The following is a 23,366-nucleotide window of genomic DNA, read 5'->3' as shown; positions in this document are numbered from 1 at the left end:
TAAGTAACGCCGTGCGCCTTAGGTGCACTTTCCAGCTCAGTTGATAGGCTGGTTAGTGGCATCCGTCAGGGCGGACATTGCACCCGTACTAAGCGGTGGTTCACACTACCGTGACCTGTGATGTTAACAGGTCGCGGTTATTTGCCGGCTGGTATGTGCTTCGTGAAGCAACGGGGTTCGTGCCTGCTAACACCGGGTCAGTGATTATCCACCGGTGTCCAGCTTTCTCCTACAAGCCGTTCCCTCATTGTTTAGCTGCAGTTAGTCACCTCTGCACGGTGGGCCCGGGCTGCGAACGCACCTTATATATTATTTCATCTTTATTTATTTGGTGCGTTTTGCCAGCCCGTAACACAAACTGTACATTATATTGGTACCATTTTGTGATGCAATGCATCTCTTTGATCACATTTTTTGGAAGGTAAAATTAACACACAAAAAAAGTAATTCTGAATTGGCTTTAATTATTTTTAAAACATTGTTTACTCTTTGGTATAATTGTCATGGGATTTTTATTCTAATGGTCAGTATGATCATGCCAATACTAAATTTATATAGATTTGATTATATTTTGCCACTTTTACAAAAAAAAATGACTTCATATTACAGGAGGACGACAAAAGAGCACCGCGCTGGAGTTGTAAAAATCTCAAAAGTAGTGACTAAAGATCAAGGAGGTATAACAAGTGGATGAAAGAATCGTCTGCCTACCTTACAAGGATTGAATGGTCCAGTGTAAGTAGGGTGATCCTATGAAAGAGATTGCTGATCCACCAAAAGATCCATAGACAACTATGTTATGTTACTATGTTAACAAAATAATTGTGGTCACTGTATTTTGTTGCCTACATAACCATTTCATATTTTGTTAGATTAAGTTGTAAGAGAACTTGTTTTTTCAGGACAAATTTCAGCTCTTAATTGTACCATTTTTAGGCACAAATGACTTTTTAATGCTTTTCCCTGTTTTGGCAGGAGGCATGACCAAAAACAATAAATCTGAAAGAGTTTTTTTAATTTTTTTTTACAGAGTTCAACATGCAGTATAACTGACAGATTAAATTCATTTTGCGTATCAATATCATTATGGTGCTATCCGATTTATATTGTTTTTATAATTTTTACTGTTTTGAGAAAAAAAAATTTAAACAGTTTTTTGGTCACTATATAGCAAGAACTTTACTTTTTCTCTTTACTGTATACATTTCTATGCACACGGGTACATACTGATACCCCTAATATGTTGCAACTTTTCATGAGTACATTTCTATTACTGTATACATCTGTAGATGATATGGATGTCCCATTTGGATATATATGATTTTTTATCACTTTTTATTTGATTTTTTGGGGGAGGCAAGATGAACCAAAACAGCAATTCTGCAATAAGAGTTCTTTATAGTTTTTCTTGTGACATTCACCATGCGCAAAAAATAAGTAAGATTATACTACAGGTCATTATGAAACACGGCAATATTAAATATGTGCTGTTTTTGTGGGTTTTTCCTTTTAAATTAAACCATTTTTTATAAAAACTGGGATTTGGGTATTTTATATACAGATATTATATTAAACTTAAACAGTGTAAAAGAGTAAAAAGTGTAAAAAAAAAAAAACTGTATATAAAATACCCAAATCCCAGTTTTAATAAAAAAAAAAAGTTTAATTGAAAAGGAAAAACCCACAAAAACAGCACATATTAAATATCGCTGTGTTTCATAATGACCTGTACTATAATTTTATTTTTTTTGTGCATGGTGACTGTCTCAAGAAAAAATATAAAGAACTCATATTGCAGGATTGCTGTTTTGGCTCATCTTACTGGTCCCACAAGGGGATTTGGTCCTGCGATCATAATAAAAATACACTGCAGTACTAATGTGCTACAGCGTATTATCTCCACTGTCAGACTTTGACAATTAGCCAATCAGGCCCCATCCACAGATCCACCAGGCTGAAGGATATTGCAGATATGTAAGCCTTTTGTCAGGTCTTAGGCTGGTTTCACACTTGCGTTTTTTTGCGCTGTTTCTTAGCGCAAAAAAAGCATGCGTTTTTTTCCCTATACTTTAACATGGGTGCGCATACACACGCATTTGCATGCGTTTTTTTGTAGTGTGCGCTTGGGGGCACAAAATGCATCCTGTTGCATTTTTTGTGCGTCCGACTTGCCCCAAAAAAACGCATGCGCACGCAATGCGTTTTTTTTACAGCAAAACACCCATTAAAGTCTATGGGTGAGCATACGTGTGCATTGTAATGCGCACAAAAAATGCTTTTTTTAAAAAAACGCACCAAAACCCGCAAAAAACGCACACAAACGCATGATGCGTTTTTTTCATGCGTTTGTGTGCGCAAAAAACGCAAGTGTGAAAGTAGCCTTACTATTATCATGGCAACCATCGGCACCCCATGATCTCGATTGGCTAACAAAAGGAGTGATCTTCTTTTGTACGATTCCTCACATGCCACCATTACTACTGACAGCGGCATAAGAGAGTTTATGGTGTTGAGTCCAGTCTCGGCACTTGTAGCAGGAGCTTGGCTGTGTTTAACAGCCGCCTCCTGCTGTGGATCTCACTGGCACAGCTCCCCAGCCTGTGCCATCTCTTTGACGTGCCTATAAGTCAGATTGCAGTAAATCACCTTCAATCTTGACGTACAGTTATGTTATTTTGCAGGAAGGGGTTAAAGAAGACCTGTGGACAATTGTTGACCTAATTTTATTCCCGCTGTTACCCTGATTATACCTCTTTTATCTTTTTTTAAAATCTGCCATACTGTTTCAGAGTTTTGGGAATTTTATTTAGTTTTTATTTACTTTTTATTAGTTTTTACCAAGGGTTCATTACTCACTGGTTAAAAATGCAAAGCAGCCTAAAGATCTGCCCCAGAGAATCCTGAGAGGCATACCCTTTTGGCAACGACCATAAAAATTAGTAGTAAATAAAAAGGCTCGTATCTCTGGAATCATATGGAAGATTTTGAAAAAGAAAAGTGGGAATGTTTATTGGAGCAACAGGAATAAAATAGGAGCAAAAACTTCACAATCTTTACCTTGCGACTGATAGATCCTCTGTAGGATATGGCATTTCATTGGATTTTTTAATTTAAACTCATTGCCTCGTACAATTGAAAAAAAAAAAAAAAGGGAGAAGGAAGTGATCTCCAGTGTGAGACTTGGGTTAGAATTCCAATTTATTTGTAATATATAAAAAAATCAGAGTTCATGGAGAAACATCATGTAAGCAGGGTCCCAGGTACAATCAGCAGCCAATGCGTTTGGACCTGTGAGGCCGGGGTCACACTGGCGAGGAATACGGCCGAGTGAGAGGCGCTAAAAGCACGCATTAGACACGGACCAATGATTCTCTATGGGGTCCCTCGCACCAGCCGTGTATTTCTCATCCGTATTCTACGCTCCGTGCCAATCGCAGCATGCTGCGATTGTCAGCGTACTACGCCCGTAGTACGCCAATGCAAGTCTATGGGTGCGCAAAAAATACAGATTACACATGGACCACACATGTGACTTGCGAGAAATACGCACCAGGTGTCTTTTAGCAAAGCCGGCAATTCAGTGCGCAATACAGTAAACTCACACTGACAGGTTTAATAAAGAAACGAAAGAATAGATATATACACATAGAATACATATATTCTGTTAGAAACCCTGTCATAGGGCTCTATTATATGTCCATTTTGCACGCCTGTGAGAAAATCTCGCTATACGGATGCCATACGGATGCTTACATGCGCAAAATACGCGACCACACCTTGATTATGGATGACATACGGAGCACTGTTTAGGGGTCATTCATCCGTATTACGCATGTAAAATACTGACCGTATTTTGCGTCGGTTAGTGTGACCCCGGCCTGAAGGTCTTAATCATGGAGTGCTGTGTCTTTAAACATCAGAAACATATATACCGGAACATAATGAAGATGACAGGTGTGCAAATTAAAAACATCCAACCGTGAATCAAACCAATTGAATACAAAAATATATTAAAAACAGAGAGAGAGACAGACAATTAGAGAATCCTATAGGAGAGACAGGAAAAAATTATAACAAACAAAAAAAACACAGAAAATCATTATCCGAACAGCTATAACCACCCAAAAAAAAATCATTCAATCATATTGTAAAATTAAATCTTGCCGTTTATTTAAACCTAACGGTATTCTAGTCTGGAGTTTGAAAATCCAGAAGGATTCCTGATTTAAAACCTTGCGTTTGTAGTCCCCACCCCTAGAAGGTCTTTTCTATACCCATTGCTTTGAGAGAATTAGTACTACCTGCATGAAAAAGTTTGCAATGGTTTGACACCGCCGATATATTGCGTGTACTATAACTGGAGGCTTCAGACAAGTGTTTTCTGAACCTGTTTTTAAAGGGTCCAATAGTACAACCAACGTACTGTAATTTACATGTAGTACATTCAATTAAATAAATTAGACCTTCCGTATTACAATTCATATGAGAATTGAGAGAATAAGAAATGCTGGTCTCAATAGATGTCAATTGAGTACTTTTTTGTACATAGTTACAGGTCTGGCAAGGATGATGGCCACACATATAAAATCCTTTGTGAGCCAAGCATGTCTTGTTACATCTGACGTTTTGACTACAAAAAAGACTAGGTGAAAGAATATCTCCTAATGAAGGAGCTTTTTCTGCAAAAACCGCAAGTGCATTTTTTCAAGAATATCTGTCAAATTGGAATCACTAAAAAAAAATAGGGACATATTTTCTGACAATGCTGGTAATAGTATCAAATTGCGGACTATATTCAGTAATAAAATTAATGTTAGAAAAACAATGACTCTACAGAAATGTTATCGCAATTTTTCTTCAAATTTTTATATGAAATTTTTTTTAAATTATGAGATTCTGAGATTAAAGTATTTCTATCAATATTAGCAACAATTTTCCGTGCTCTAGACAGAGTCCAATTAGGATATCCTCTAGAATGAAGTCTATGGACTGTATTATTAGCTTCCTTCTCATGTCACCTTGGAAGTACAATTCCTCTTAAGTCTGATCAGTTCACCTGTAGTTATGTTATTAATAACATGTCTTGGACATGAAGAATGAGCTTCTAAGATGGAATTCGTATCAGTGGGCTTCCTATATGGAGAAATAATAACAGAGTTGGTAACAGAATCCACTGATAATGTAATGTCCAAATAATTGATAAACACATTAGAAAAATTGCGAGTAAAAGAAAAATTGAAATCATTATCATTGATATAGTCAATAAAATCACTCACTTGTTCTGTAGTACCTGACCAAATCAGAAGCAGGTCGTCTATGTAACGACCAAAAAATTGGATATTCTGTGTGAAAGGATTATGATCATTGAAAATGTACTTCTCCTCCCATACAGCAACCGTAATATTTGCAAGGGAAGGGGAGCATTTGCCTCCCATGCTAACGCCTTGCTTCTGCAACAAAAAAGAATTATCAAATATAAAATAATTATGAGTTAGAAGAAAAAATACTGCATCAATGATGAATGATTGAATTTCTTCTTTATAATTGCTGTATTTCTTTAAGGAATATGTAAGACTAGAAATAATGACATGATGAGGAATTGAAGGATAGAGACCTACAATGTCACAGGTGACCCAGAAATATGAGGAAGACCACTGATAACCGTCTAAAGATGAAATAACAGCTCTAGTATCATTAATATAACCAGGTAAATTAACAACTAAGGGCTGTAAATAGTGATCCACCCATTCTCCTAGATGTTCTGAAAGGGATCCTATGCCAGAAATAATAGCTCTAAAGGGAGGTAGAAAAATACTTTTATGTAAATTAGGTAACGCATGATAAATAAGAATTACTGGGTTTTTAACAAAAATATAATCCGCAATTTTTTTGTGTAATTGCCCCTGTGGGAAACTCCTCTTCCAAAATTTTACAGAGTTCACTATTATATAATTCTGTTGGATTACCAGAAATTTTGAGATATGTGGACAAGTCATTCAAAGTTTTAAGATTTTCAATATGATATAACTCTGAAATTAAAATGACTTCTCCACCCTCCTTATCAGATTGCTTCACAAACAAGTCTTTGTTGTCTTTAAGACTTTTCAAGGCTTCTCTCTCTTGCATAGTAAAGCACCCGTTACACATAGCGATATCGGTAGCAATATCGCTCGCTGTAAAGTCACCGATTTTGTGACGTAGCAGCGATATTGCTAGCGATATCGCTACATGTGATACTTACCTGCGACCGGCTCCCCCGCTGGTTATCGCTGATCGCGCGAGAAGGTCCTGGACCATTTCTCGTCATCAGCTTCCTGCTGGGCTTCCTGTGGCGACGCGTGGACGCGGGCGGGAGGAAGTCAGGATCGCCGCGTCTGACAGGTAAGTAGCGACCCCCGACCCCTGCGATGTCGCTGGTGAGATCTGCCTGTGTGGCAGCTCACTAGCGACCACTTGGCGATGCACCAGCGATCCATATCGTTGTTGGGATCGCTGGTGCATCTCTATGTGTAACGGTACCCTAAGATTGTCCAGATTGCTAAATACTTGCTTATCCAATTGAATCAGATCTTTTTCTATTAATTCTTGAAAGGTGTCCAGGACTGGAGGTCTGGACTGGATCGGACAAAATATGGATTGAACATATTGAAGCTATTATTATGAGTGCAATCTTTGATCAACGATAATGATTGTAAATCTCTGAGCGTGTTATAATGCATAAGTTCCTGAAAGGAAAAATTTCCATAAGGTAAATGAATATCCAAAGAGGAATATACATTATCATCATTAGATATAGGTACAAAAGAATCATGAGATTGATTGAAATGACATTTAAGAGTCAAGTTTCTGGCAAATTTGTTCACATTCAGTAAAGTTTAAAAAATGTTAAATTTTTTTAACTGGACAAAAATCCAGTCCTTTGCTGAGCAGGGAGTTTTGCGCCTCTGACAAAATGTAGCTGGATAAGTTCCAAACAGGGCGTGTTACTAACGCCTCTTGTTTCTGAGATAGTAATTTCTTTGATTTGTGCTTCCTCCCCGCTCTTCTACGTCGTTTTTTGAAGTAGCAATAAAGTCTTGATGCGATCTGTCACGTTGAAATCCCTTACGTGGATTTGCTCCTAGAGAGGTTATCAGAAAAATCCTCAGAAAAATTCAAATTTGAACTGGAGGAACCTGCAGATTCCTGAGATGTGGTAAAGCTGACCCTCCGCCCTTTGAAATTATGAGCAGAGTAATGGGATTGAGAATGTCTATTTTTCCTGCTCCAAGAACGGAAATTCTTCCAAGTATACACTTGATTGCGTTCAAAGTCCTTGTTATCTCTTTGTAATTTAATACGTTTGGTATCTGCTATATTATCTTCCAATTTTAAGACTCGTACAATTGTCACTTCTTCAATGATTCTGAAACTGTTTTTCTTTTTATTCTGTGCCCAAATGTTCAAAAGTTATTCCAGAGCGCATGAAGCAAGGGGGCAAATTCCCTTCAACTATTTGGGCGTATACCACAGAACTTCTCTGTTGGTATTTGCTTTTTCTCCTCTAATGCATACCAATCAAATCATGGCTGTGCCCACAGAGAAGTTCTGTGCTGTAAGCCCAGTGGATTAAAGTGAAAATTTCCACCTCTATTTTTGAAGGGTTTAACTTTAGAATAGAGGAGCATGTAAGAAAAACTGATCCAGGATCAGTGCAGCAGCAAAAATTGGGGGAAATACACAGCTTAAATGAAAAAATGCCATTAAAGGTCTTCTTTAGGCCATGTGCACACGATGCAGATTTCCAGCGGATCCGCAGCGGATTTTACCGCGCAGAAACGCTGCATATCCGCATTGTGATGTACAGTAGCATGTTAATCAATAGAAAAAAAAAACGCTGTGCAGATTCCGCGCGGTTTTCTTGTGGTTCAAAATATGCAGCATGTCACTTCTTTTGTGTGGTTTTCCACCTGCTGCATTCTCCAAATCCGCAGGGGGAAATCCGCAGGGGAAAACCGCAAGAAAACCGCACAAAAACAGGAAGAAATCCGCAGGAAAAATGCAGGTCATTTGACGTGCGGATTTCTTCAATTCTGCGCGGAAAAATCCGCAGGGCAAGAAAGTACGTGTGCACTTAGCCTTAAGGTTTGCATGCAGCTCTTTGGCCATGGAAGCCCATACCATAAAGCAACGGGTGCTGTGGTAATACCAATGAGGTTTGAAACTGCATTTATTGAGCAGCATAGCATTCGGGACATCTATGTTATATGTGCATCAGCACTTAGCAAAAACACTATACTTTTATAGGCTGATTTTATGTGGTTCCTAAATGCTTTCACCTTTTAATAATACAAGTCATAGGTAATGGTGGAATATTTCATATTCATTGAGGTCATTAGAACAACCAATTACAAATGTTTTAAAAATGCAGCTTGCATGGCTAGGTGCTAAATTTTAAGCACCTTGACAATGAGACTGAATGCAAAACCTGATATAGCTATATATTGTATGAGACACGTTTACTATACCATCTAAACATATTTTTATAAATGCAATGTACTTACAACTTATACACTTTCCACATTAGTTAATCATTACTACTTGTTTATATATATGAGATCATTTTACCAAACCCTATAAAATTTAACTGAGGCACTTTTAAGGATTACTCCGCCTCGTGAAACCCTTCCCTTTAACATTACATAGGACACTGACCTTCAAAATACTTTAAGCGGTAATCAATGACTAGCAGTTTTTTCAACAGTAAAACATCTTACTGTGTCACCAATTTGGAACGATCAAGGAAACTATTGTAAAATATGTACTCCTCTTCTATGAACACAAACTGGAGATATCAACTGCAAGTTGGATTATTAATGTACATTTGGTGGACATGCTACCATATTAATTATTTACAATTTGGGATAACCCAACAAGAACCCTCACTAATAATTCCTTAAACTTAACTTTAATTATGAATTAAAATAGTGAGGAAATACAAAACATGTAATCATTCTTTCATCACCGCTAAATGGTATACATTTCTGTGAGACACATGTGGTGTCAACGTGCTCATGCTCATTGCACCCCTAGTTGAATTCATTGAGGGGCGTAGTTTGTAAAATGACATAACTCATGGAGGGTTTATGCTCTTCTGGTACTTCAGAGGCTTGGCGAATGTAACATGGCACCATCAAAAACATTCCAGCAAAATCTGAACTCCAAAATATCGGTGTACTCAGGAGAAATTGCACAAAGAACTGTATGGCCCATTTTGCTAGCGCTGACGTCACTGATGCTGTGCAGCCTCCCAGCCTGACCTGCAATGAACTCGGCAGCATGGGAAAATGAACTGTCATTTTCCCACAATCAAGAGTTCACCGCGGGTCAGGCAGGGAGGCTGCCAGACTTCACTGATGCTGCCGCCGGCAGCTTCTCATTTATTCCTCAGTGGTTTACAGCTAGGGTGGCAGCATTAGCACCGATCATGGTTGTAAACTATTTAACCCCAGATATGGATTACGCCATGGGACTAAACGCCGGACAGGGATGGTATATTGTTGTTTTTTTTATTTTCTATTTATTACAGGAGATCGAGGCATCATTTGGATTAGCAGAAGAAAAAAGATGGCAAAACTGTGTGTTCTTTCATTTCATTGAAATACTTTTTTCTGCCTGTGTGTGTTAATTTAACCCTTTACAAACTTTAAGATTAGTAATGGAGAGGTGTCTTATTGACACCTCTCCATTACTAAGCCAGGCTTAAGCTGGAGTCACACATAGCGACTTACCAGCGATACCGACACCGATATCAAGGTGTCAGGATCGCTGGTAAGTCGCTATGTGATCGCTGGTGAGCTGTCAGCTTCACCAGCGATCAGCACAGTGATGCTGAGCGCCCGGCATCGCTTGCCATCCCTGTAAAAAATAGAATTAAAATAAAAAATATTGTTATATTCTCACCTTCCGACATCCCGCGCAGCCTTCCTCTCTCCACGCTCCGGTCCCAGTAATCCTTTGCGAGAATGACCGCGAGAGTCACGGTCTCGCGGGAGCGCGAAGTCTCACGGTCATTCATGCAAAGGATCACTGGGACCGGAGCGTGGAGAGAGGCGGGATGGCTGCGCGGGAGGTCGGAAGGTGAGAATAACAATATTTTTTATTTTAATTCTATTTTTTACAGCTGATCGCTGGTCTCCCGCCTGTCACACGCAGCGATGCGTGCTGGCCAGCGGGAGCCCAGCGACCAAAAAAATGTCCAGAGGTTTCTTACAGCGATCAGCGATACCGGCAGGGGGGCCTCTCGCTGATCGCTGTCACACACAGCGATCTCACTGGTGAGATCGTTGTTACGTGTCAAAAGTTGTGACTCAGCAGCGATCTCGCTAGCGAGAATGCTATGTGTGACTCCAGCTTTAATGTCACCTTACAATACAAAGGTGACACAAAACCCCTTATTACCCCATATGCCACCTCTACATGGCAGTGGGAAGAGAGAGGCTAAGTGCCAGAATTGGCGCATCTTACAGATGCGTCTTTTCTGGGGGTGGCTGGGGGCAGATGTTTTTAGCCGGGGGGAGGCAATAACCATGGTCCCGCTCTAGGTTATTAATATCTGCCCTCAGTCACTGGCTTTCCTTCTCTGGCGAAGAAATTGTGCAGGAGCCCACGCCAGTTTTTTCCATGAAAACATTCTTTTATTAAAAACATACAGGTCCCAAATTTTACACGCACATACTACTAACAGTATTAGTCACTGACATATATAAATCTAAATGTTCTGCAATGGTTTACTGTATGTAAACCATGTCTTCTATCCTGTCGGCTTCTGCAATGATTTCACAGAAGCCGACAAATGAATTATCAGCTATTCTGCCACCTATCTGTCTATGAAATATAAAGATATATATATATATATATATATATATATATGTTTGTCACTGACGTATATATATATATACACCTGTTATGATTCGGTCACCAAGGAGGATTACCAGGGAATTAGCTAAGCAACCAAGAAACCAGAAAGGTTGGCAACTTAGCAGATTGCAGACCCCTAAAGCTAACAACACAACTAGCATTAGCCGTGGGCCGTGTCTACAATGCCCTAGACGCCTCAGCACAGCCAAAGAGTTAACTAAGCCTAAAGCAAGAAAGGGGAAAGCTAAACTGCCCCGGAGTAGAGCCCCAAAGGAATACATAGCCCCCAAACATATATTGTCGGTGAGACAAGATGAGGCACAAACGCAGGCAGAAAATAGAGTGAACAAATGATGGGGCCCAAACTGTCTAGATAGTATCTTTTCTGTCCTATCTGCAATTACTCAAAAACCCTAAAAAATCCAACACGTCTGACATACAAAAACACTGAGGCCACACGACCTCTCCCACGCTAGATCAGCATTCTGGTGTGAACTGGAAGCAAAGCAAAAGATACTAATATAACAGGGGATGAGCAATACTGAACAGAATGACATAAGCTGTGACATATGAGCGGGGTCCAGCACAAATCCCAGCAGGTAATAATGCTGAACCCACACAGCAAAGCAGAAAGCAGAGAAAGGCAAAAACTATATCAAATGCAAAAGATTTAGCAAACAAATAACTTATCTGAATGATGCAAGACCAAGGACGGGAAAAAGCAGACTTCACAATGCACAGGAAACCAAACAAATCATCATCAGCAACTGAAGGAAGCTTGCTCACTTAAATCCTCCCAGTCTGTAACCCCTGACTTCCAATCATCATCTTCAAGTGATAGACTTCTGTCAACACGACCAGCTCCACTACCTGCTGTAACCACCAGAGTGAGCCCCCACTCAGAAGTCAGATCAAGAGAGTTCACAACAGTACCCCCCCTTGAGGAGGGGTCACCAAACCCTCATCCATGCCACCAGGCCGATCAGGATGGGGTTGGTGAAAAGCATGAACCAATCTCTCGGCTTGAATGTCAGAAGCATAGACCCAAGAATTATCCTCCTGGCCATAACCGTCCCACTTGACCAAGTACTGGAGTCTCCGTCTAGCCAGACGAGAATCCAATATCTTCTTTACCTCATACTCCAGGTTACCCTCAACCGATACAGGATCAGGGGGCGCAGCCATGGGAATCACTGGCTCCACAAACCTTTTCAAAAAAGATTTATGAAAAACATTGTGAATCTTAAACATTCCTGGAAGAGCCAAATGGATAGAAACGGGATTAAGGACTTCCAAAATCTTATAAGGTCCAATGAACCTTGGCTTGAATTTTGGAGACGCAATTTTCATAGGAATATTTTTTGAGGACAACCAAACCATGTCACTCACTTTCAACCGGAGACCAGTGGTCCTATGCCTGTTGGCAAACCGTTGGGCCTTCTCCTGAGAATGAGACAACTTACTGACTACTTGATCCCAAATCTGCTGCATTCTCTCTACCACAGAATCCACACCTGGGCAGGCCGAAGCCTCCACCTGCCCTGAACAAAAACGAGGATGAAACCCAAAGTTGCAAAAAAAGGAGACATCAAAGTGGCAGAACTAGCCCTATTATTTAGAGCAAATTTGGCCAAGGGCAAAAATGAGACACAGTCATCTTGATCAGCAGATATAAAACATCTCAAATAGGTTTCCAAAGTCTGGTTTGCTCTCTGTTTGCCCATTGGTCGGAGGATGAAATGCAGAGGAGAAGGACAACTGACTTTCCAGTTTAGAATAAAAAGCTCTCCAAAATCTGCAAACAAACTGAACTCCTCTGTCCGACACAATGTTCTCAGGAATACCGTGCAAACAAAACACTTGTTGTAAAAACAAGGGCACCAACTCAGAAGAAAATAGCAACTATGGGAGTTGTACGAGATGGACCATCTTAGAAAATTTATCACAGATCACCCAGATTACCGTCATTCTCTGAGAAACAGGGAGATCAGATATAAAATCCATTGAAATATGGGTCCATGTCCTCCTGGGCACCATCAGGGGCATTAACAAACTACTAGAACGAGAACAGGGTTTGGACCGAAAACAAATCCCACAGGACTGCACAAAATTCCTGACATTAGGAGATAAAGCAGGCCACCAAAAAGATCGACTCACCAAGTCTCTGGTACCAAAAATACCAGGATGACCAGCTAACGCAGAGCAGTGAATTTCAGACATTACTTTTCTCCTCCACTGGTCAGGGACACACAATTTCCCCATAGGGCATCATTCAGGTTTGCCCTCCTGAAATTCCTCCAGGGCAAGTCTCAAATCGGGTGAAATGGTGGAAAGAACCACACCCTCATTTAGAATGGTGGTAGGTTCAGTCACATCAAGAGAATCAGCAAAGAAACTCCTAGAGAGGGAATCCGCCTTAACATTCTTAGTGCCCGGAAGAAAGGAGACCACAAAATTAAAACGCGTGAAAAGCAAGGCCCACCTAGCCTGTCTAGGGTTCAAAACTTGGCTGATTCAAGATAGATCAGGTTCTTGTCATCGGTAAGGACCACAACTTGATGACTGGCTCCCTCCAAGCAATGTCTCCACTCTTCAAAAGCACACTTCATGGCCAACAATTCCCGATTCCCCACATCATAGTTACGTTCAGATGGGGAAAATTTTCGAGAAAAGAAAGCACAAGGATTCATTTTAGGGGTTACCGGATCTCTTTGAGACAAAACGGCTCCTGCACCAATTTCAGAAGTATCTATCTCCACCTGAAATGGGAGTGAAACATCAGGTTGCCGTAAGACAGGAGCAGCAGTGAATCTCCGCTTAAGCTCCTGGAACGCCTAGACAGCCTCTATAAACCAATTCACCACACCAGTGCCCTTTTCGGTCAAATCCGTCAGTGGTTTTACAATACCAGAAAAATTACTTATGAATTTATGGTAGAAATTAGCAAAACCCAAAAACTTCTGGAGGGCCTTCAAGGAAGTGGACTGAACCCAATCATAAATGGGCAGGACCTTGGCCGGGTCCATTTCAATAGCAGATGGGGACAAAATGAATCCCAAAAACAAAATCTTTTGTACACCAAAGAGACATTTCGATCCCTTAACATACAGAGCGTTTTCTCTCAAAATCCGGAACACAGTCCGAACATGTTCCACATGAAAATCCCAATCACTGGAAAAAATCAAAATATCGTCCAAATAAATGATCAAAAACTTATCCACAAAGTCCCGGAAAATATCGTTCATGAAAGATAGAAGGGGCATTAGTGAGCCCAAAAGGCATCACTAGATACTCAAAATGTCCCTCAGGAGTATTAAACGTCGTCTTCCATTCATCACCGTGCTTGATGCGAATAAGATTATACGCCCCCTAAGGTCAAGCTTGGTAAACCAAATTGCACCTTTAACTCTGGAAAATAAATCAGAAATCAGGGGTAACGGATACTGATATTTAACAGTGATTTTATTTAAGAGAACTATAATCAATACATGTCCTTAGTGAACCATCTTTCTTGCTACAAAAAAAAAACAGCACCTAAAGGTGGAGGATGGTCTGATATGACCCTTCTCCAATGACTCCTTGATATAAGATCGCATAACATCATGTTCATGTACAGATAAGTTGAAAAGCCGACCCTTGGGAAATTTACAACCTGGCACTAAGTCAATCGCGCAATCATAACTCCTATGAGGAGGCAAAGACGCGGACTTAATCTCACTAAATACATCAGAAAAATCAGCCAAATAATCAGGAACATCATGAGACTGGGATGAGGTGGAGAAAACAGGAGTGTCACTAAGAAGACATTGACAACCCCAACTCACCACAGACAGATTTCCAATCCAAAACAGGATTATGGGTCTGCAACCAAGGAAAACCCAGTACAATAATGTCATCTAAATTATGCAACACCAAAAATTTACATTTCTCTTGGTGGTCCGGGGCGACCCGCATTATCACCTGGGTCCAAAACTGGGGTTTATTCTCCACCAAGGGGGTAGCATCAATACCCCTCATAGGAAATGGGGTTCGCAGGGGTATCATGGAAAACCCACAACGTTTGGAAAAGTCAAAATCCATCAGATTCAGAGCTGCTCCTGAATCAACAAAAGCTTTAGCAGAAAATGAAGACAAGGAGCAGATCAAGGAAACCACCAAAAGGAATTTAGGCTGTACACTGCCCATAGCAAATGAGTGGGCAAAACTTTTTTCCCGCTTAGGGCAACCAGAAATAGTATGAGAGGCATCCCCACAAAAGAAGCATAACTTATTATGCCTTCTAAACTATTGAGGTTGCACCCTAGACAAAACCCTATCGCATTGCATAGGCTCAGAAGTTTGTTCAAAAGGCAGCACTGCCTCTCGCATAGTTTTACATTCACGTAAATGTCGATCAATTTGAATGGCTAGTGACATAGTCGTTAAGACCAGAGGGGACCAGAAATCCCACCATAACATCTTTTACGGTTTCTGCCAAACCTTTCCAAAAGAGAGCTGCTAGGGCGTCATCATTCCATTTAGTAAGGACCGCCCACTTTTGGAATTTTTGACAATATAACTCTGCTGCATCCTGATCTTGGTTCAATGCCAATAAGGTCTTCTCAGCTGGATCAATAACATTAGGTTCATCATACAACAACCCCAAAGCTTGGAAAAATGCATCCACATCAGCCAAAATAGGATTCCCACGTGTCAGAGAAAAAGCCCAGTCCTGTGGATCGTCGCGCAACAGGGAGATGATAATTTTAACCTGCTTCACCTAGTTCCCTGAGGAGTTAGACTTCAAGGCAAAAAACAGTTTACAATTATTCTTAAAGTTCAAAAATTTAGATCGATCCCCAGAAAATACATCACGAATAGGAATCTTTGGTTCTACAGCAGACGATTGAGTGAGATAGGCAGAAATTCCCCGAACTTCAGCAGTGAGCAGCTCAACACGATCAGACAATAGCTTACTCTCCATTAAAGCAAAAATCCTCCTATGGTCCCCAGAGAAAAAGAGGAAAAAATATATAAAAAATCTAACACTTTTTTTTACAATTTTTTACTTCTTTAGAGTACCCTAGAGTCCACAGTTTTGGGCTGGTGATTCTGTTATGATTCGGTCACCGAGGAGGATTACCGGGGAATTAGCTAAGCAACCAGGAAACCAGAAAGGTTGGCAACTTAGCAGATTGCAGACCCCTAAACCTAACAGCACAACTGGCATTAGCCGTGGGACGTGTCTCCAATGCCCTAGACGCCTCGGCACAGCCAAAGAGTTAACTAAGCCTAAAGCAAGAAAGGGGAAAGCTAAACTGCCCCGGAGTAGAGCCCCAAAGGAATACATAGCCCCCAAACATATATTGTCGGTGAGACAAGATGAGGCACAAACGCAGGCAGAAAATAGAGTGAGCAAATGATGGGGCCCAAACTGTCTAGATGGGACAGGACAGAAAAGATACTGTCCGCAATTATGCAAAAACCCTAAAAAATCCAACACATCTGATATACATAAACACTGAGGCCACACGACCTCTCCCATGCTAGATCAGCATTCTGGTGTAAACTGGAAGCAAAGCAAAAGATACTAATATAACAGGGGATTAGCAATACTGAACAGAATGACATAAGCTGTGACATATGAGTGGGGTCCAGCACAAATCCCAGCAGGGAATAATGCTTAACCCACACAGCAAAACAGAAAGCAGAGAAAGGCAAAAACTATATCAAATGCAAAAGATTCAGCAAACAAATAACTTATCTGAATGATGCAAGACCAAGGAGGGGAAAAAAGCAGACTTCACAATGCACAGGAAGAACAATAAATCACCAGCAGCAACTGAAGGAAGCTTGCTCACTTAAATCCTCCCAGTCTGTAACCCCTGACTTCCAATCATCGTCTTCAGGTGATAGACTTCTGTCAATACGACCAGCTCCACTACCCGCTGTAACCACCAGAGGGAGCCCCAACTCAGAAGTCAGATCAAGTGCGTTCACAACATACACCTATTCTATGTGTATTTATCTATTCTATTCTAACCTATTCTGTACTGTACTTGGCATCTGTCGGCTTTTAATCTATCTATACGGATCACTGTTCAGGGAACATTTGGGCGATTCTCAGCCGTCAAAATTGGACAGATTTTTTTATACGGTAAGTGTGACTCCAGCCTTACACATCTTCTACTACAGGCAACCCACAAGATGAAGACCCAACTTCGAGTCTCCACAATTCAAAAAAATATTTGTGACATCAGCAGCAAAAGCAACTGCAGCCACAGAAGCCATAACAAAGGTGCAACAGACTGCAAATAATGCAAGATCAATGCAGGCACTAAAAACTACACCGACGCCTAGTCTGTGACTGGGGTACAAAAGTAATTGGAGATCCATGACTTGTTTATTTTGATGAAAGTTAGGCAGTCTACACCTTCAAGGGACAGGTGGATGTGCTTATCCATAAGGACACTGCCAGCTGCTCTGAAGATATTGATATTGATTTCCAGATATTCCTGAACCATCCTCTCCATTCATTAACAATGTGTCAAGCTTTTACTTTGTTCTGCTGGTGCATGTGCTGCTCTAAAAAAAATGTATGAAATGACTCACAGAAATTGCTTATGCCACTTACTCTGCTGCTGCTGCTAATGTTTGACTCCTTGTTGTTCCCGGGGTTTGAATGTCTAGATGCACACTGTGTGCCTCACTGCTGTCTTGGGGAAAACCACTCTTAAGATTGTCAAGGTCCACCACCACCTGACGCAAACTATTCAGAATGTGCTCAGCAGGTAGATGGAAGGAATATTGATGCTGATGATGGCATCATCAGTGCTATCATCTTTGTAGCCATTTCAAAACTGTGCAGAAGTGTGAAGAGGTCCTTCATCTGTGCCCACTCCACAAGCGTGATCTGCACCACATCCATACTGTGCTGGCCCAGTCTATGCAATAGGACATACTGTGCCACAGCTCGTCGCTGCATCATATGCAGAATGGAATTAAAGCTTTTTGGAACATCACAAACCATACGGTTTACCGGTACGCTGAACGACCTCTGTAGTGATGCAAGTCGATGACCTCTGGGGTGCGATCGTCTAAAGTGAGCATACAACGACTGTGCTTTCTGCAGCGTTTTGCAGGAGTGCATCCAATCTGGGATAGTGGGGGAGAAATTACACAATAAAAAAATTACCAAAAAGTTTTTATTAAATACATACATTAATTCAAAAAATTGTAACTCAAAAAAATCAAAGAAGAAAGGACATATGACCCTAGTAAAAGCACATGGGTCCAAAGCATCAATTAACACATAGTGAATGACATTATGGTAATAAAAATGAAGGCACTTCAGTCACAAAAATATTAGTGCATATTATCAGCCACAAAATTTACAAAGAGAAAGTCTTTCAAGCAAACTGCACTTAAATAACTACACTGACACAATTGCACATAGCATACAAAGGTTCAATTAGTCAAAGTGAGCTTTTTGACACCTTTCACTCCCTCCTCAGGCCAAAAGCACAAGCTCCTATCTCAGACATTTGTGCAGATGACCTGGCCTCCCATTTTATAGAGAAAATAGATAATATCCATCAGGAAATCCGCTCCCAACCACCAAGTGCTGTGACTCCCATTCCTACCTGTATTTCCCCTGGCTCACTTTCCACATTTGATCCCATCACAGAAGTCTACAGACTCCTCTCTTCCTCTCGTCCGACTACATGCACTACTGACCCCATTCCCTCACATCTCCTCCAGTCTCTCTCCAGTAATCACAACTCACCTAACTACAATCTTTAATCTCTCCCTCTCCTTGGGCATTTTCCCATCCTCCTTCAAACACTCTATCATTATTCCATTATTAAAGAAACTTGCTCTCGACCTATCCTGCACAAACTACAGACCAGTCTCCAATCTCCCCTTCATGTCTAAACTTTTATAGTGCCTAGTCTACTCCCGCCTTACCCGTTACCTCTCCACTCACTCCCCCTAGACCCTTCACAGTCTGGCTTCTGACCCCTACATTCAACTGAAAAAGCACTCATCAAAGATACCAATGACTTTTTGACAGCAAAATGTAACGGTGAACACTCTCTGCTCATTCTTCTCGACCTTTCTGCAGCTTTTGACACTGTTAGCCACCATCTCCTACTCCATAGGCTCCAGTCACTAGGCAATAAGAACATCGCTCTCTCCTGGTTCTCTTCCTATCTCTGACTGCTCCTTCAGTGTTTTGTTCGCTGGCTCCACGTAATCTTTTTCCTCTCGCTGTCGGGGTACCTCAGGGCTCAGTCCTTGGCCCCCTTCTATTCTCTCTATATGGCCCCAATTGGACAGACCATCAGCAGATTTGGCTTTCAGTACCATCTTTATGCTGATGACACACGACTATACATGTCATCCCCCGACCTTACCCCCACTGTGCTACAAAACACTAGTGATTGTCTGTCCGCAGTCTCCAACATCATGTCCGCTATCTGAAACTCAACCTCTACAAAACTGAACTTCTTCTGCTCCCACCGCCTACTAACCTCCCTAAATCTCACATTTCACTCTCCATGGGTAGCACCTGTTATGAATGAGTCACCGTAGGAGGCAAAAACAGAAATGCTAGCTAAGTCCAGAAAACCAGAGATGTTGGCAGCTATCGGATTGCAGACCCCTGAACCTAACAACAACTAGCAGTAGCCGTGGGGTTTCCTACGGTGCCCTAGACCCCTCGATCACAGCCGGAGAACTACATAGCCTAAAGACAGGGAAATCTAAACTGCCCCTGAGCAGACCCCAAAGCAATAGGCAGCCCCGAACATATGACGGTGAAGCAAGATGAAAAAACACTAACACAGATAGAAAGATAGGCTGAGCAAATGATGGGGCCCAAGCTAACTAAATAGGACAGAATAGAAAAGCTGCTGTCTGCAATCCGCCAAAACCCTCTCAAAAACAAGAGCCAACAGACTGATAGGGAAAAAAGCCCTGAAGACGCTAGGCTTCAAAAAGACTATATCTGTACTCGGGTATTATCTGAAGACAGAGCAAAAAGGAATTCAGCTCACTCAGCAGGGAAAGGCAGAAATCCTGAAAAACAAGGCCAAACAAAACCAAAACACTAATGCAAAAGGTAGAGCAGAAAACTTAGCTTTTGAGGAGCAGGAATCAGACTGGTCTCCAAGAATCCCTCAGAGTAATCACCCGCAAGGCAGAAGGGCGTCGGCTGCCTTATATCCAGTCAGCAATCCCAGTCACCCAGTCATCATCATTCTGCTCAGGTGCTTTGTAATCAGCATCACTACCTTCCTTCACCAGAAGAGGGAGTTCATCAGACCTCAATGGTGAAGGGGAAAATGAACTCACAACAAGCACCATAATAACACACCGGCAGCAGGCGCGCTGTCTGGGCGTTATGTTTGACATCAATCTCTCCTTCACATCCCATATACAATCTCTTGCCCCCTCTTGCAGCTTACACCTAAAGAACATCTCCAGAATTCGCCCTTTTCTCACCATGGAAACAACAAAAACCCTCACTGTCGCATTGATCCACTCCTGTTATGAATGAGTCACCGGAGGAAGAAAAAACAAAAATACAAGTTAAGTCCAGAAAAACGGAGAGGTTGGTAGCTAGCGGATTGCAGACCCCTGATCCTATTCACAACAACTAACAGTAGCCATGGGGTGTTCCTATGGTGGTCCTAGACACCGCGTTCACAGCCGGAGAACTAAATAAACCTAAAGAAAGAAAGGGGAAATCTAAACTGCCCCAGAGCAGACCCCAAAGCAATAGACAGCCCCCAACATGTATTGACGGTGAAGACAGATGAAAACACACACAGACAGAAAGATAGGCTGAGCAAACGATGGGGCCCAACTAACTAGATAGGAAAGGACAGAAAAGATGCTGGCTGCAATCACGCAAAAAAAAACCCTGCCAAAAATAATGTCCAACACGTCTGATAGAAAAGGCCCTGAAGCCACTAGACTTCAAAATCACTATATCAGCACTCAGGTATATTCTGAAGACAGAGCAAAGAGATCAACTGATCAGAGACAAAAATGGAGTTCAGCCCGTCCCAACCAGGGCAGGCTGAACACAAACACTAAGTAAACAGACAAAATATCATGGAACAATAGCAGAGCAGAAACTTAGCTTTAGTAGACAGGACTAAACTGGAGGCCAGAGCTCAGAGCAGAAAGGATCACCAGCAACCCTTGCAGGGCGTCGGCTGCCTTATATCCACTCAGAAATTCCGGATGTCCAATCACACTCCACCTATTCAGATGACAGGTTTTTCCCATCCAAATCAATTTCACTACCTCCTTTCACCAGCAGAGGGAGTTCATCAGACATCAAAGGTGAAGGAGAAAATGAGCTCATAACAGTACCTCCCCCTTGAGGAGGGGTCACCGAACCCTCATCCACGCCACCAGGGCGATCAGGATGGGCCCGATGAAAAGCACGAACCAATCTTTCGGCATGAATATCGGATGCAGAGACCCAAGAATTATCCTCCTGGCCATAACCTTCCACTTAACCAAATACTGGAGTCTCCGTCTAGCCAGACGAGAATCCAGTATCTTCTCAACCTCATATTCCACATTACCTTCAACCAATACAGGGTCAGGAGGTGCCACCACAGGAACTACTGGCTCAACAAACCTCTTTAACAGAGACTTATGAAACACGTTATGGATCTTGAATGTAACAGGAAGAGCCAATCGAAAAGAGACCGGATTAAGAATCTCCAAAATCTTGTAAGGTCAAATAAATCTAGGTTTAAACTTTGGAGAAGCCACCTTCATAGAGATATTCTTTGATGACAACCAAACCATAGCACCCACCTTAAACCGGGGACCAATAGTCATATGCCGGTTGGAAAACCGCTGGGCCTTTTCCAGGGAGAGAGATAACTTATCCACCACTTGGTCCCAGATCTGGTGCATTCTCTCCACCACAGTGTCAACACCTGGGCAGGCAGAAGACTCCACCTGCCCTGAAGAGAATCGAGGATGAAACCCAAAGTTACAAAAAAAAGGTGACATCAAAGTGGCAGAACTAGCTCTATTATTTAAAGCAAATTCGGCCAAGGGCAAAAATGAAACCCAATCATCCCGATCAGCAGAAATAAAACATCTCAAATACGACTCCAAAGTCTGGTTTGTTCTCTCCGTCTGCCCATTGGTCTGAGGGTGAAACGCAGATGAGAAGGACAATTGAATTCCCAGCTTGGAACAAAAAGTCCTCCCAAATCTAGAAACAAACTGAGGACAGAGACAACAGACAGAGGACTGTCAGACACAATATTCTCAGGAATTCCATGCAAGCGAACCACCTGTTGCAAAACAAGGGCACCAACTCTGAGGAAGATGGCAATTTAGGGAGTGGTACAAGATGGACCATCTTAGAGAATCTATCACAAATCACCCAAATAACATTCATTCTCTGAGAGACAGGCATATCAGAAATAAAATCCATTGAACTATGGGTCCATGGCCTCCTGGGCACCGGCAAAGGCATCAACAACCCACCTAGAGCGAGAACAAGGTTTAGACCGGGAGCAAGTCCCACAGGACTGCACAAAGCCCACCTAGCCTGTCTAGGATTCAAGCGTTTGGCCGACTCAAGGTAAATCAAATTCTTGTGGTCAGTAAGGACCACGACTTGATGTTTAGCTCCCTCCAACCAATGTCTCCACTCCTCAAATGCCCATTTCATGGCTAACAGTTCCCGATTCCGCACATCATAGTTGCATTTGGATGGGGAGAACTTTCGGGAAAAGAAAGCACAGGGAATCATTTTAGATGTTACCGGATATTTTTGGGACAAAACAGCTCCTGCACCAATCTCAGAAGCGTCCACCTCTACCTGAAACGGGAGTGAGACATCAGATTGCCACAAAACCGGAGCAGAAGTGAACCTCCGCTTCAGCTCCTGAAAGGAAGAAACAGCCTCTGGAGACCAATTCAGCACATCAGCACCCTTCTTAGTCAAATCAGTCAATGGTTTGGCAATACCAGAAAAATTAGCTATAAATTTACGATAAAAATTAGCAAAACCCAAAAACTTCTGGAGGGCCTTCAAAGAAGTGGGCTGAACCCAATCATAAATGGCCTGTACCTTGGGTGGGTCCATTTCAATAGTTGACGGAGACAAAATAAATCCCAAAAATGAAATCCTCTGTACACCTTAACATGCAGGGAATTCTCCCTCAAAATCCGGAACACAGTCCGAACATGTTCCACATGAGAGTCCCAATCCCTGGAAGAGATCAAAATATCATCCAGATAGATGATCAAAAATGTATCCACAAAGTCCCAGAAAATATCATTCATGAAGCACTGGAAGACAGAAGGGGCATTAGTGAGCCCAAAAGGCATCACAGGTACTCAAAATGTCCCTCCGGAGTATTAAATGCCGTCTTCCATTCATCCCCATGCTTAATGCGAATAAGATTATACGCCCCCTGAGGTCAAGCTTGGTAAACCAG

General features: G+C 41.7%; 1 protein-coding gene across 3 annotated transcripts in view; it reads left to right on the top strand.

The window, feature by feature from the left end:
- Positions 1-23,366, top strand: part of LOC141096376 (beta-1,3-galactosyltransferase 2-like) — a 129,632-nt gene that overhangs the window by 21,732 nt on the left and 84,534 nt on the right. For all 3 annotated transcript variants that reach the window (XM_073582928.1, XM_073582929.1, XM_073582930.1), the window contains one exon: positions 610-735. The gene's annotated coding sequence lies outside the window, so the exon portion shown is untranslated. The remainder of the gene's footprint in view (positions 1-609; positions 736-23,366) is intronic.

Source organism: Dendrobates tinctorius, unplaced genomic scaffold (genome assembly GCF_039654945.1).
Source record: "Dendrobates tinctorius isolate UK_male_01 unplaced genomic scaffold, ASM3965494v1 ptg000074l, whole genome shotgun sequence".
Lineage (NCBI taxonomy): Eukaryota > Metazoa > Chordata > Amphibia > Anura > Dendrobatidae > Dendrobates > Dendrobates tinctorius.
Note: the sequence above shows the minus strand (reverse complement) of the source record. Positions and strands in the feature narration are given on the sequence as shown.